General features: G+C 44.8%; 1 long non-coding RNA gene across 1 annotated transcript in view; it reads right to left on the bottom strand.

Moving 5' to 3' along the window:
• LOC121104966 overlaps window positions 1–13,107 on the bottom strand; it is an 86,233-nt gene that overhangs the window by 25,777 nt on the left and 47,349 nt on the right. The window lies entirely within an intron of this gene.

Below are 13,107 nucleotides of genomic sequence, written 5' to 3'. Positions count from 1 at the left end.
CAAGAGTGACTTGCTTTCTAGAGCCCACTTCTGGTTTCAGAGTGTCTCCAAAAAATTCAGTTGGGATGCATGGGTGAAGGGGGAGGGGGAGGCAATTATTCCTTAAACTGGCTGAGAATGTCTTGCTCGGGCTAACATGTGTCTTACCATGACAGAGGCTCTCCAGTCCTTTCTACTTCACGGGAAGTAGTTTGGGCATCAGAGAGCACCAGAGAAATAATGCACCCATCTGGAATCCCGTCTGAATAAGAGAACAGAAGATACTCCAATCCAGGTAGCCCTCAGAAAGATTCCTCATTACAAATTCATTCCCAGGGATCTGATACCTGAGATCTTTAATAAGCTCCCTCTTACCTTCATCAAATATCAGATATGATTTCTGGTCTCTTATTTGGAACGTCAAACTCAAAACCAAGGAATTCAGGGGAAGCTAAGCACTAAATCAGACTAAGGCAAAACGAGAAGGTTTCTAACTTCAACCTGGACTTTTTGTTGTTGTTGTTCCCCTTTTGGTAAAAAGAGAAAATGCCTCACGCAAATGGTTAATAAAATTAGAATTCAAAAATCTTTCCAGGTGCAATGATAGATCCCTTTAGTGGAAACTACTTCCCTGAAGCCAGCAGTGCTCAGAAATTACAACCGGTTTCAGCAATTAAGAGAAGTAAAACATTAAAGAGCAAGAGGCAAAGTACATTTGCATGCTAATAGCCCCTTCTGCAGTGCTGGGAAGCTGTGTTGTACAACAAAGCAGATAACTTTCCCACTATAGCAATATTAACCCTTGGGTTCTCACTCCAGCTCCTTGTCTCCATTCTAATGTCTGGAATTCTTCTGGCTCTGGTTGGGGAAGACGGGGCTTGGTTGTGCATGCGGTGTCCTAATGCTCTCTGGCTTGGGTAGGAGAAGAAATAGAGACTCCAAACATCTGAATGTCTTTCGGGGTAGTAAGAGGAAGGTGGAAAGATGCACCAGGGCTGAAAAGAACATTTCCCTAGAAAACACGCGGGGCTGGGCTGGGCATAGGCATGGGTGTCAAGCGAGACTTGCATTTGAAGCTGACCATACACCACTCCCTAGCAGTGTGATGTTGGCAAGTTATTTAAGGTCTGGGAGCCCAGTTTGCTTATTGAATAGGGTGGAATGAGGGTTAAATGAGGGAACGAGGGTAACACTTCTATGCACCTGGCAACTATAAAGGTAACTGGAACCGTGCTGTAGCAGGTGGCATTTGCGGTGTTTTAGGAGAAACTTGACAAGGAACATTTGGGTGCAATACCATGAAAAGCCACTATGATTTTACTGGAGATGGAAAGCAGTCCTTGTTGCCTCGTGTAGAAAGTTCATTTGGAAATCATGGCAGATAATGTAAAAGACTCCTTTTATTTCTCCCCAAGGTGGAGGCCAACAACGTTTTGGTTTCCATCAAAGATGGCGACTGTCAAGAATATACTGTTGGCTTAAAGTAGCTCACAGAAATGAGGAAACATTTCTCAGCTCCTACGGGAAGAAGATGGTATAGCATACAGCTTGGGTTTGGGAGCTGTGTACCCCTGGTTTTGAGATCCACTTGCTTTGAAACTGCCTGGCTGTGTTACTTTGAACAGATTTCTTAACCTCCCCGGGCCTCAGTTTCCCACTATAAATGAGGATGATAAAACAGCATGCAGTTGGGGCAAGGGCTCCATGAGCAAGCACTCAACAAGAATCAATTATCAAGGGCTATTTCTTTGTTTCTCTTTCGAAAATACATCCTTCCCCAGGACACAATGAGGAAGCAATGCCCAAAGCATGTCATGTCTTGATTTCAAGCCAACTCATTGAAATCGAGGCAAGATGAGGAAAGAGAAGTTTCTGTGTATGCACCCATGTCCTCATCACTCGCCACATAGTTCTGCTGATGGGAAAGAGAGGCTGCCGGAAGGAAACGGGAGTTCATCAAGGGCTGGCAAAATATTAATCTGGAAGCTCACGGATGGGCAGTGATGCAGGCTCGCCGGCAGCAGGCGTCCCCTTCATGTTCCTGCTACCTGTGGGCTGGACAAGCCCACCAGCCCACCCTTGCACCGGGGGCACTCACCATGACGCGCCATGCATCCTCTGTTCTGGATCTACCCCCAAATTACTTTCTGAGACGAGGCCAGGGAGGGGAATGGAGAGACAGAAAGTGAGCGGAAGAGCTCAGCGGAGAAGCATGGGTAGAGGTCTGACTGTGAAAACAACTCCTTTCTCTTAAGGAGGTGCATTTCCCCCAGCGTGACGGGTTTTAACTCTGACCACCATGCATTAGAACCTCGGAGGAAGCTTTACGAAGTTGTGCGGGGGCTCTACCCCCATTTGTTATGATTCACTTTTTTTTTCTGGGGTGAGCCTTGTATGTGAGTATTTTTAAACAGCTCTTCAGTGACTCTGATGCGTAGCCAGGCTTGAGAACCATTGTCCCGCTTGGAAAATCCACTCAAAGGATCCCTACCGCCCTCTTACTTTGCGGGGTGTGTTTCAGCTACAAGGCTGATCATCCTGGGGTACACATTAAGATTACCCGAGGACTTTGTAAAAATGAGGATGGCCAGGACCTGTCCCCAGAATTTCTGATTTAATTGGTTTGAAGTGCGATGTAGGCATCCAAGATATCCCTCCACAAGCTTATACTTCCATCCATGCAAGATTATTCACACCTGCATAATTTTTTTTTAAAGATTCTATTTATTTATGTGACAGAGAGACAGCCAGCGAGAGAGGGAACACAAGCAGGGGAAGTGGGAGAGGAAGAAGCAGGCTCCCAGCGGAGGAGCCCGATATGGGACTTGATCGAGATCACGCCCTGAGCCGAAGGCAGACGCTTAACGATTGCACTACCCAGGTGCCCCACACACCTACATAATTTGTAACAGCCAAGATTGGAGACAAGCCAAATGTTTACCTAGAAGAGGTGCATTAAGTAAAGTCTGGTACAATCTCAGCCTAGAATACTGTGCATCCATTAAAAAAGGATGAGAAGGATCTCTCTGATTGCACTGATATTGAAAGATCTTGGGGATATAGGTAAAGGGAAAAAAAAAGCAACAGGCAGAGTAATTACTATAGGAAGGGGGAAAAATCAAGACTATGCTTTCATATCTGCATAAAGGAAGACAGGAAGAATACACAAGAAAATGACGAAAATGGTGACTACAAGGAGCAGGGGGTGACAAATATTTGGGGACAAGGGTGGAATAGAGACCTTGTACACCATCTTAATTTCTGAAATATCTAAATTACCTATTTAAAAACAAATAAAGTTCTTAAAAAGTTCCTCTCGTGATTCTAATGAGTCTCCAGGTTTGAAGAGATTTTTCTAGAAAAGGAGTCAACAAATTACAACCTGTGGACAAAACCCAGCCTGCTCCCTGTATTTCTTTTTCTTAAGGAAATTTTTAATTTGGGAATAATTTTCGACTTTCAAAATTATTGAGAACACAGCTCAGAAATTCCTTGTGTATCCTATACCCAGTAATTCCCCTGTTATTAACATCTTGCCGCAGTGTATACATTTGTCATAATTAATGAACAAGTATTGATAAATTATTATCAACTTAGGGCCATACTTCAAATCTCCTCAGTTTCCCCCAATGTCCTTTTTCTAGTCCAGGATCCTGCCTAGGATCTCACATCATAGGTAGTCATCATGTCTCCTCAGACTCCTCTTGGTGGTGATAATTTCTTGGATTGACTTTCCAAAACGTTGTTTTTGGTGACCTTGACAGTTTTGTTTGTTTGTTTTAAAGTAGGCTCCATGCCCAGGGTGGAGCTCAACGTGGGGCTCCAACTCACAACCCTGAGATCAAGACCTGAGCTGAGATCAAGAGTCGGACGCTTAACCAACTGAGCCGCCCAGGCGCCCCAGTGGCCTCGACAGTTTAAGGAGCACTGGTCCAGCATTTTGTCGGATGTCCCTCAGTTGGGATCTGTCTGATTTTGTTTTTTTTCGTGATTAGGCTGGGATAATGAGTTTTGGAGAGAAAGCGCACAGATGTGAGGTGCCATTCTCATCAGCTCGTTTCCAGGGCACAAGCAATCCACAAGATGTATCACTGTTGATGTCCATCTGGATCACCTGGCTGAGGGAGGGTTTGCCAGGTTTGTCCACTGAGAAGTCATTCTTTTTTCCCCTTCTTGCCTGAGCTGTACTCTTTGGAAGAAAGTCACTAGGCACAACCCACACTTAAGAGGCAGGAGCTGCATACGTTGTTTGGAATTCTGCCCAGGAGATTTGCCTGTTCTTCATTCAATTCCTTATTAACGTCACTATGAACTCATGGGTATTTATATTTTCTACTTGGGGTATACATCATATTACTTAATTTTCTTGCTCAACCAGCTTTCAGTGGGTTCCTGTATCTTCTTAACATACTCCCATCATTGTGGGGTGTTTGTTTTTGTTTTGTTGTTGTTGCTCTGTTTTTTGGAACATTGTCTTACGTTCTGATGCAACAGGATGTTCCAGGGTCACTTTGTATATTTCCTGTTCCCATAGAATTAGCCATTTCTCCAAAGATCCCTGGTTCTTTTTACTGGAGAAGATCACGAGCACTAGGTGCGTTCATTGCTTCTGAGGTGTCGTGACTTTTAGGTTCTCTCGGTGGACAGAACCAGGAGACATATGCATGGACACTAACCTCTGCACACACGCATGCATCTATAAATATTTCTATATGTAATCATCTGTATCTGTGGTAAGCTACATATGAGGTCACACGGGTGTCTCTAATGCATTACCACATGGATACTTCTTGCCTCCTGTTCTTATTTATTTATAATCTCCCACTCCAACAACAAGAAACCAGATTCCCACCATCCTCCATCCATCAGCTTAATTGTCCAATTCTGGCATTCATGCATAATGGCTTCAGAGTTCTTAACTCATCGGCCTGTGGTCTTACAAACTCCACTCACTTCCAAAGTTAATTAGGTTAGTACTTTGTTCCCCCACTGCCTTCATTTATGTGCTTACATTTGTAATACACTGGAGATTCTTCCTTTACATTCTACATTCCATCTTGGGACTCCCCCAAATGCTTACGTGATTTTTAAAAATTTGTATAAAGTTGGGGCACCTGGGTGGCTCAGTCGGTTAAGCGTCTGCCTTCGGCTCAGGTCATGATCCTGGAGTCCCAGGATCGAGCCCTGCATCAGGCTCCCTGCTCAGCAGAGAGTCTGTTTTTCCCTCTGCCCCTCCCCCTGCTTGTGCTCTCTCTCTCTCTCTCTCTCTCTCAAATAAGTAATCTTTAAGAATTTGTATAAAGTCTACTTTCTGTGCTATAAAGTTCTATGGGTTCTGATAAATGTTTGATGCCTTGTACTCGTCATTACAGTATCATACAGAACAATTTCACCACCTTAAAAAATTCCCTGTGTTCCACCTCTTCAACTATCCATCCCCTCTGAAATGCTTGGAAGCACTCATCTGTTTACCATCTCTCTGGTCTTTTCTCAAAGTCATATAACTGTAATCTTACACTTTTTCAGACTGTCTTCTTTCACTTAACAATATGCATTTGATCTATCCATGCCTTTTGATGGCTCGATAGTTCATTCTTTTTATTGCTGAATGATATTCCATTGTATGAATATATCATGATTTATTTATCTCTTTATCTATGAAGGACATCTTGGTTTTTCTAGTTTGGGGCAATTATGAATAAAACTGCTATGCAGAGGCAGATTTCTGTGTGGACATAAGTTTTCAAACCAGTTGGGTAAATACCTGGAAGTGTGATAGCTGAATTGTAGGGTAAGACTGTGTTTAGTTTTATCAGAAACTGCCAAATTGTCCTCCAAAGACGCTGTATCATTTTTCAATCCCACCAGGAACAAATGAGAGTCCCTGCTGATCTACATCCTTGCCAAAAGTTGGGATTGTCAGTTTTTGGATTTTAGTTATTTTAATAGATATGAAGAAAAAGTTTGTTTTAATTTTTAATTCTTTAATGACGTACTGACATTCTTTAATTCTTTTCATGTGCTGAGTTGCCATCTATATGCCTTCTTTGGTGAAGTTCTGTTCATATCTTTTACTCATTAATTGGGTTGTTTTCTTATTGTTGAGGCTTTTTGTTTGTTTGTTTAAAGATTTATTTATTTATTTTAGAGAGAAAGAAAGAGCAGCAGCAGGGGAGGGACAGAGAGGGAGAAGCAGACTCCCCGCTGAGCAGGAAGCCTTATGTGGGGTTTGATCCCAGGACTCTGAGATCATGACCTGAGCCGAAGGCAGGTGCTATTAACCTACTGAGTCACCCAGGTGACCCTGACTAGCCCTTTAGTAACTCTTGAAATCTGAAACTCCTCCAACTGCCCTTCTTCTTCAGTATAGTGTTGCCTAATTGAGGTCCTTTGCCTTTTCATATAAACTTTAGAATCAGTTTATTAATATCTACAAAATAGCTTGCTGAGATTTTGATACAGATCAAGTTAGGAAGAACTGACATCTTAACAATAGGGAGTCTTCTAATCCATGAACATAGTATAGCTCTCCATTTATTTAAATCTTTTTTTTTTCCCCGCCAGTGTTTTTTGTTTTCCTGCCTGTTTTTATAAATAACATTTCATTGGTCCATAGCCACGCTTGTTCATTTATATATTATCTGTGGTTACTTTCATGCTATAATGTCAGACTTGAGTAGTTGCAACCGAAACTACAACTCACAAAGCCTAAACTTACTATCCAGCCCATTACAGAAAAAAGTTTTCTGATCCCTAATGCAGAGTTTAAATTGCCGAGCATCTTTCTTGCAACCCTGCTTTCAATTATCTCTTTCTCTTTGTTGGCTTTGGGAAAGAAGACATCATCTAAAAAGGAATAAGGGCATCTTGAACCTCAGCAATGAGTTAAAAATTCTCCCTTTCAGGCAGTAAACAGAGGCTCAATAGGAAACTTCTTCATTATCAAGGTTTTGTGGGTTGAGTTTAGAAGTAGATTATTTATAGGTTTGTTCATGTTCTTAACTCAGTGCTGTTGGCCTAGCAGTATCTTAATGCCCATCATAGCACCTGAAACACAGGAGGTTCTTAATAAATGTTTGGTGGGAGAATGATATAAGGAATGAACAATGTGTAACAAAAGAATCCTCTGGGGTCTGCTGAAGTGCAGAATTAACATCCTCAGGAGCTATGAAACTGGGGATAAATGGACAGATGCATGAGCCATGTAGCTAGCAGCAGATACATAAAAAAGATGGTCCTTTGAGACTCCCAGGGAAGCAAACAGGTAACATGAACACTGGTTTCTACACTTAGCAAATGCAGTCTTGAATTGAGTCTGGATCAGTACCAAAGCAACAGGGAGAAGAATGTCTATTAAGCATTATCACACTCCAGGCTTCATGCTAGGGTTTTTACACATACTATTTCTAAACCATACAATAGTTGCAAGGTAGCTCTTAGTGGTCCAGTTTTTAAGATCAGCAAACTAAGAATCAGAGAGCAAAGTGACTCCTTCAAGATCTCTTCATTTTGAAGTAACAGAGACAAAACTAACTGGGGGAGGAGGTATAAAGGAATCTTGATCCACATGTTACCTTTCGGCCACATTCAATGCGAGTGCCAGCAAACAACACGATATGCTGTAGAGCTCCCTGCTATCCTACGGCTGGTATCTATAGATGCCAACTCCAGGGATCTCACAGGCATGTCATAGACATTAAAAGACTAGCAGACATGTCTCTACGTCCATGAAAGTCCATCCCTGCTCCTAGTTTATTAATCAGTTGATTGGGCACCAAGGGGGTGACTCCAGCTGAGTGCACAGCCCTCCATAGCAGGCACTGGAGGAACATCAGCAAAGGGAGAGACCTACTTCCTACCCACAGGAACCTCATGTTCTCCTTGGGAGTCTAGCATGCATGTACACGTACCTCCACCAGGAGAGTCAATGAATTCATTAAAACGCACATTTAGACAGGTGATCATAACTATACAGATTTATATATATATAGGCATTGAGTTGGTATGATTCAACTGTGGGGTCCTCAAACTCTCCAATTGTTGGTGCATTCACTTATACAACAAATCTTCAACAGTATCTGATTGCCACTGTCTAGTCATCTAAACAATAAGAACAACAACAAAAAACTAACATTCTTATAGTACTTAGAGTTTACACAGACCTTACAAATACATTTTCTGCCTTACAAAGTACCTAGCACAGGAATTATTATTGTACCCATCTCAAATCTTTGTATACTGAGCTTCAGGTAAGTGTAATGATTTGTTCAAGGTCACAGCTAGTAAGCCAACTCCTGTCCACTAGCTTACAGTTCCCTCCACTACCCTCAGGTCCCCAGAGCTTTAATGTGCTAATCTTTTCTCTCTGTCCATGTGAAATCCACAGTTCCTTGCTCACTGAGCACACAATGATGAGAATCTCCTTCTCTCTCCTGGAACTTCAAAGCTGAATGGCCTCTCCTAGAAGTGTTTGGTAATTTTTTCTCCTGTGGCCAGCAGAACGAGGTAGCTCCCAATCCCAGAACCAGAGCTGATCTAGTCTACCTCTCACTTGTGGAGCATGGAGCCTCAGCAGGCATCTTCCCAACGCAACGGCCAGGGCATCTCCCATGGACCTCTTAGCATGAGGCAAGTGAATCTGGTCCAACTCCAAAGTCCTGTGGCCCCAACCCACTGCCTCACCCTTCCCCAAGGTACACACACACCAGCCCCCTGTTCTCATCCTGCCACGCCCCTCTGGTGTCTTCCATACCATATTTCCTACCACTTCCAGGGGATAAACAAGGAAGGGTGAGATGGAAATTGGAGTAGACTCCCTAAAAGGTACATTGGAGAATCTTTCACTACCTTCCTTCAACACCAAGCAGCAGCTAAGCACCCAAGGCATAAGGAACCAGAGCCTGTACTGACAGAGCCGTTTTTGGCATCTCATGACAGGTTGGCCAGGGTCCTTCCCCAGAGGGGGATATTTTGCTGTGAACAAATCTCAAGGAACGACCTCATCCACCTTCCCGCCTCAGAGGAAGCAGAACAGACAGGCGAATTCCCAACACCTGGGAAAAGCAGCAGTGTCAAAAGGTGACCATGGGTTTCCTGAGCTTCTGTGGAAGGCCGCAGGTGTTTACAAACTCTTCCTGCTCTTTACTCAGAATGTCTTAGATGCTTTCTGAAAGGCAGGCTGAAGTGCAGGAAGATAAAATGGATTAACCGCTCTGAGGACGGGCAGCGATTATGATCCAAGTCGCCAGGATCCTGAGGCTGCCATCCAACCACTCATCCGATACCACTTGTCTTGGAACCCACAGGACAGACTTGCTGTACCAATAACAGGTCAGGAACCAGAAGAGGGCCAGCAAACGCTCTGAAATGTGTTCTCAGCAGTGGGAGTGGGCTCTCCTATGCCCACTGGGCTCAGTGCAGGGCGGGGCTCATTGTATCTTGTGCACTGTGGTGTCCCTGACACCAAGCACTGTGCCTGGCACATAGCAGGTGACCCATCCATCTTTAGTGAATGCCTGAGACTCTCTACACCGTCTCTCTCCTGGAGCTGAGTCCATGCACCGACGCCATGCAAGACCAATCCATTTCAGGGGGCACCAAACCGATGACCTGGGCACTTTCGTCATTATTTTATGAGAAGTATTAGTATCACTGGTGCTACTACTCTTACTGCTATGATATTCTTGTCTGCTTCACGATGTTTCCCTTTGGCTTAAACTTCTCTTTGGATCTGCCCAGGAGATCATGAAGGCAGGTCTACCAGCACTCTCCCATCCCCCTAATTTGGTTGAGGAGATATGTATGAATCTACAGAGAGAGACGGATCTCGGCCCCAAGATTGGGCAGAGCTATTGCAGCTGCAAGGTTATAAGCCCATAAATAAAGTTTATGGTTAAACTGGCCTGACCTGGCTTTGCCCCTAGGTACAGAAGCAGTATCTTGTCATTAGTATGCAGAACACATCAGCCTAATGTCTGCTCATTTGTTCTCAAGCCACTCTGCTCTATAAATCTTTCGGCGAGGGCTAAGTGGGGGGGGGGCGTGGGGGGCAAAGTGAGGGGTAGACGGAGAAAGGGTCAGGAGAGGGAGGGGTGCGGGCTGCTCCGAGTCTCACTGCTACAATCCAACAGGCCGCCACTAGTTCATGTGCTTGGTAGAGGGGAAAGGCCCAAGTCACATAAGATAAAGTATTTTGTTTCTCCAGTGATCGGCGAAGCAGTAGGAGGCTGTGGCGAATCTAATTCGTAAGATGAGACCATTTTTTAATTCTACGAGTTCCAAAAACAATTTCAGGGTTATATATCATAGGATTTTACGTAAAAAGCAAAGTCCCCTGCTTTGGGCGTTGCTTATTTTTGTCTCCGCCTTCGTTTTGCCCTTTATTTTATTGTTTGTTTGTTTTTTGGTTTGGGGATTTTTTTTTTTTTTTTTTTTTTTTTTTTTTTTTTTTTTTTTTTTGCATTCTAAGGGAAGGACTGGATTTCCCTCGCCTATACCGTGTGTGTGTGATTTTGTGTGTGTCTGTGCATTGCAGGGGGTTCTTAGAGAAGCGGATGGGGGAGTTTTCATATTTCCATCCTCGGCAGGCTCGCGAGCTGCTGGGTCATCTCTGCTGAGGGTACAGAAGGATGAAACAAGGACGAACAGGCACACAAGAGAGCTGACCTTGGAAACCTCCCCGAACTAGAAGCTATCGAGAAACCATTTCATTAGCTGAAGGTGAGAGCTTCTCCTTTGCTAGGATAACTTCAAGGCCAGAATAAATCCTGACTCTGGAAGTGTCCTGCTTGGGGACTCTGGTGCTGGGGAGTGGGGCGTGCTGGGGAGTGGGGTGGCGTGGTGGGTTCCCAGAGCATGGCAGGCCTGAGATTTGTTGTCTCAGGACTTTCCAATTTCCCATGGGGCAGCAAGTAAGAGGACATCTCACCTTCAGCCTCCATGCAGGCAGAAAGAACCTTCTATGGGTCATTGGAAAGGGGTTGCAGGAATCACAGCAGAGCCTGAACTGGCTCATGTCAGAGAGGCCTGGTGGCGAGGAAGAGGAGAAGAGGGCTCAGCCCACATTATGTAGACTGCCCAGCCCCCAACATTGTTCTCTGCATGAAAGATGATTACAATTAACCCAGGGTAGCCTTGAAGGGGAAATCAGAAGCAGGGTCTTGCAGCCTTGGGGGTCTGAGTAGAGGAGGGGGTGGGGTCTCTGGTCCCAGGCTATGTCTCCAATCCTTGATGATGGTGTTCGGGGGCCTGAGGGTATTTTGAGGCTGAAGGTTTGTACAGGCTCAAGCCCTGTATTTTATTATTATTATTTTTTAAGTAGAGCATGCAACTCCGGATCTCAGGGTTGTGAGTTCAAGTGCCACACTGGGCAGAGAGCTTACTCAAGACCTTTATTGTATTATATTGTATTTTTAAAAAAAGATTCTATTTATTTATTTGAGAGAGAGAGAGGGAGAGAGAGAGAGCAGGGGAAGAGGCAGAGACTCCCAAGCAGACTCCCGCTGAGCGCAAAGCCTGATGAGGGGCTCCATCTCACAGCCCCAAGATCATGACCTGAGCCGAAACCAAGAGTCTGATGCTCAACCAACTGAGCCCCCCAGACGCTCCAAGACCTTTAATTTAAAACTAGCTTCTCGGGACGCCTGGGTGGCTCAGTCAGTGAAGCAACTCCCTCCGGCTCAGGTCATGATCCCGGGGTCCTGGGATCGGGTCCCGCATCAGGCTCCCTGCTCAGCGGGGAGTCTGCTTCTCCCTCTGCCTGCTGCTCCCCCTGCTTGTGCTCTCTCTCTCTCTGACAAATAAATAAATAAAATCTTAAAAAAAAAATAAAAAAGGAAATAAAACTCATTTCTCCCTCACTCTGGAGTTTCTCATCTGCAGCACTATTTACATTCGGGGCCAGATCACCCGTGTGTGCGCGAGTCTGTAATGTTGGGTGTGTCTCTGTGTTACAGGGTATTGGGCAGCACCCCTGGCTTTTACCCACAAGATGCCAGCAGCATCCCCCACCCAGCTGTGACGACCAGAAGGTATCGTCAAGCATTACTAAATGTCCCCCCGGGGGCAAGATCTTCCCCAGTTGAGAATCACTGCTCTTCTCCCTTTTGCCTCCTCCAGTCAACGCCATCCCCCTGACCATGCTAGCTGCCCAAGGGCCTTCTCTGGACAGGCAGGAGGAGTGGGGCCCTGGGCGACATAGCAAGGAAGGAAATACAAAGAAGGGTGCCCCCAGGTCCCGACCTCAGGGAATTTTGTTGCCCCAAAGTGCTTTTAAACTCATCCTTAGAACATAGACGAAAGAGGGGCGCCCGGGTGGCTCAGTCGTTAAGTGTCTGCCTTTGGCTCAGGGCGTGATCCTGGGGTCCTAGGATCGAGCCCCACATTGGGCTCCTCCACTGGCAGCCTGCTTCTTCCTCTCCCACTCCCCCTGCTGTGTTCCCTCTCTCACTGTCTGTCTCTCTCTCTCTGTCAAATAAATAAATAAAATCTTTAAAAAAAAAAAGAACATAGACAAAAGAGAGACAAGCCATATGGCTCTTCAGATAGGGCTGTCCAATTTAGCAACAAGGACAAGAAGGAATGCATTTTTGTTAGTATAAATATATCCCATGTCATATTTGGGATATACTTATACTAAAAAAATTTACTGGTTGTTTATGTGGAATTTAAATTTACTTGGGGATCCTGTATCTTATTTGGCAACACTATGTTCAGGTCGCAGTGATCACATAAGGAGAAAACCCAGAGAGATGTTCTCATGGTGCAGAAATATTCCATTTTATTGGAGCAGGATTTGACCTGTAATTGAAAACAAAAAAGGCAGGTCTCCCCTTCATCCCACTGAAGCGCTCTCAGAATTCAGGCTGGACTGGAAGACCAGAGAATGTCTGCATGGTTGTCTAAATCTCTCTTTGTCTGAAAAAGTAGCCTCTGCTCCCTGTTGGTCCTATTTGCACACCCACCTTGGAGAATCTTTCCCTGGACCTGGCTGCAGAGAGGACATGTGACTAGGGGCAGGTGAGTCTCTGCCACGCTTTATCTGGAAGGGGGAAATGCGGCCACTTCATAAACCTACACACAACAGGTATATTTTCTGCTGGAATTGGTGGGGCAGGGGGAAGGAATCTT

Source organism: Ursus maritimus, unplaced genomic scaffold, assembly GCF_017311325.1.
Source record: "Ursus maritimus isolate PB19 unplaced genomic scaffold, ASM1731132v1 scaffold_24, whole genome shotgun sequence".
Classification (NCBI taxonomy): Eukaryota; Metazoa; Chordata; class Mammalia; order Carnivora; family Ursidae; genus Ursus; species Ursus maritimus.
This window is presented reverse-complemented; position numbering and strand designations above follow the sequence as displayed.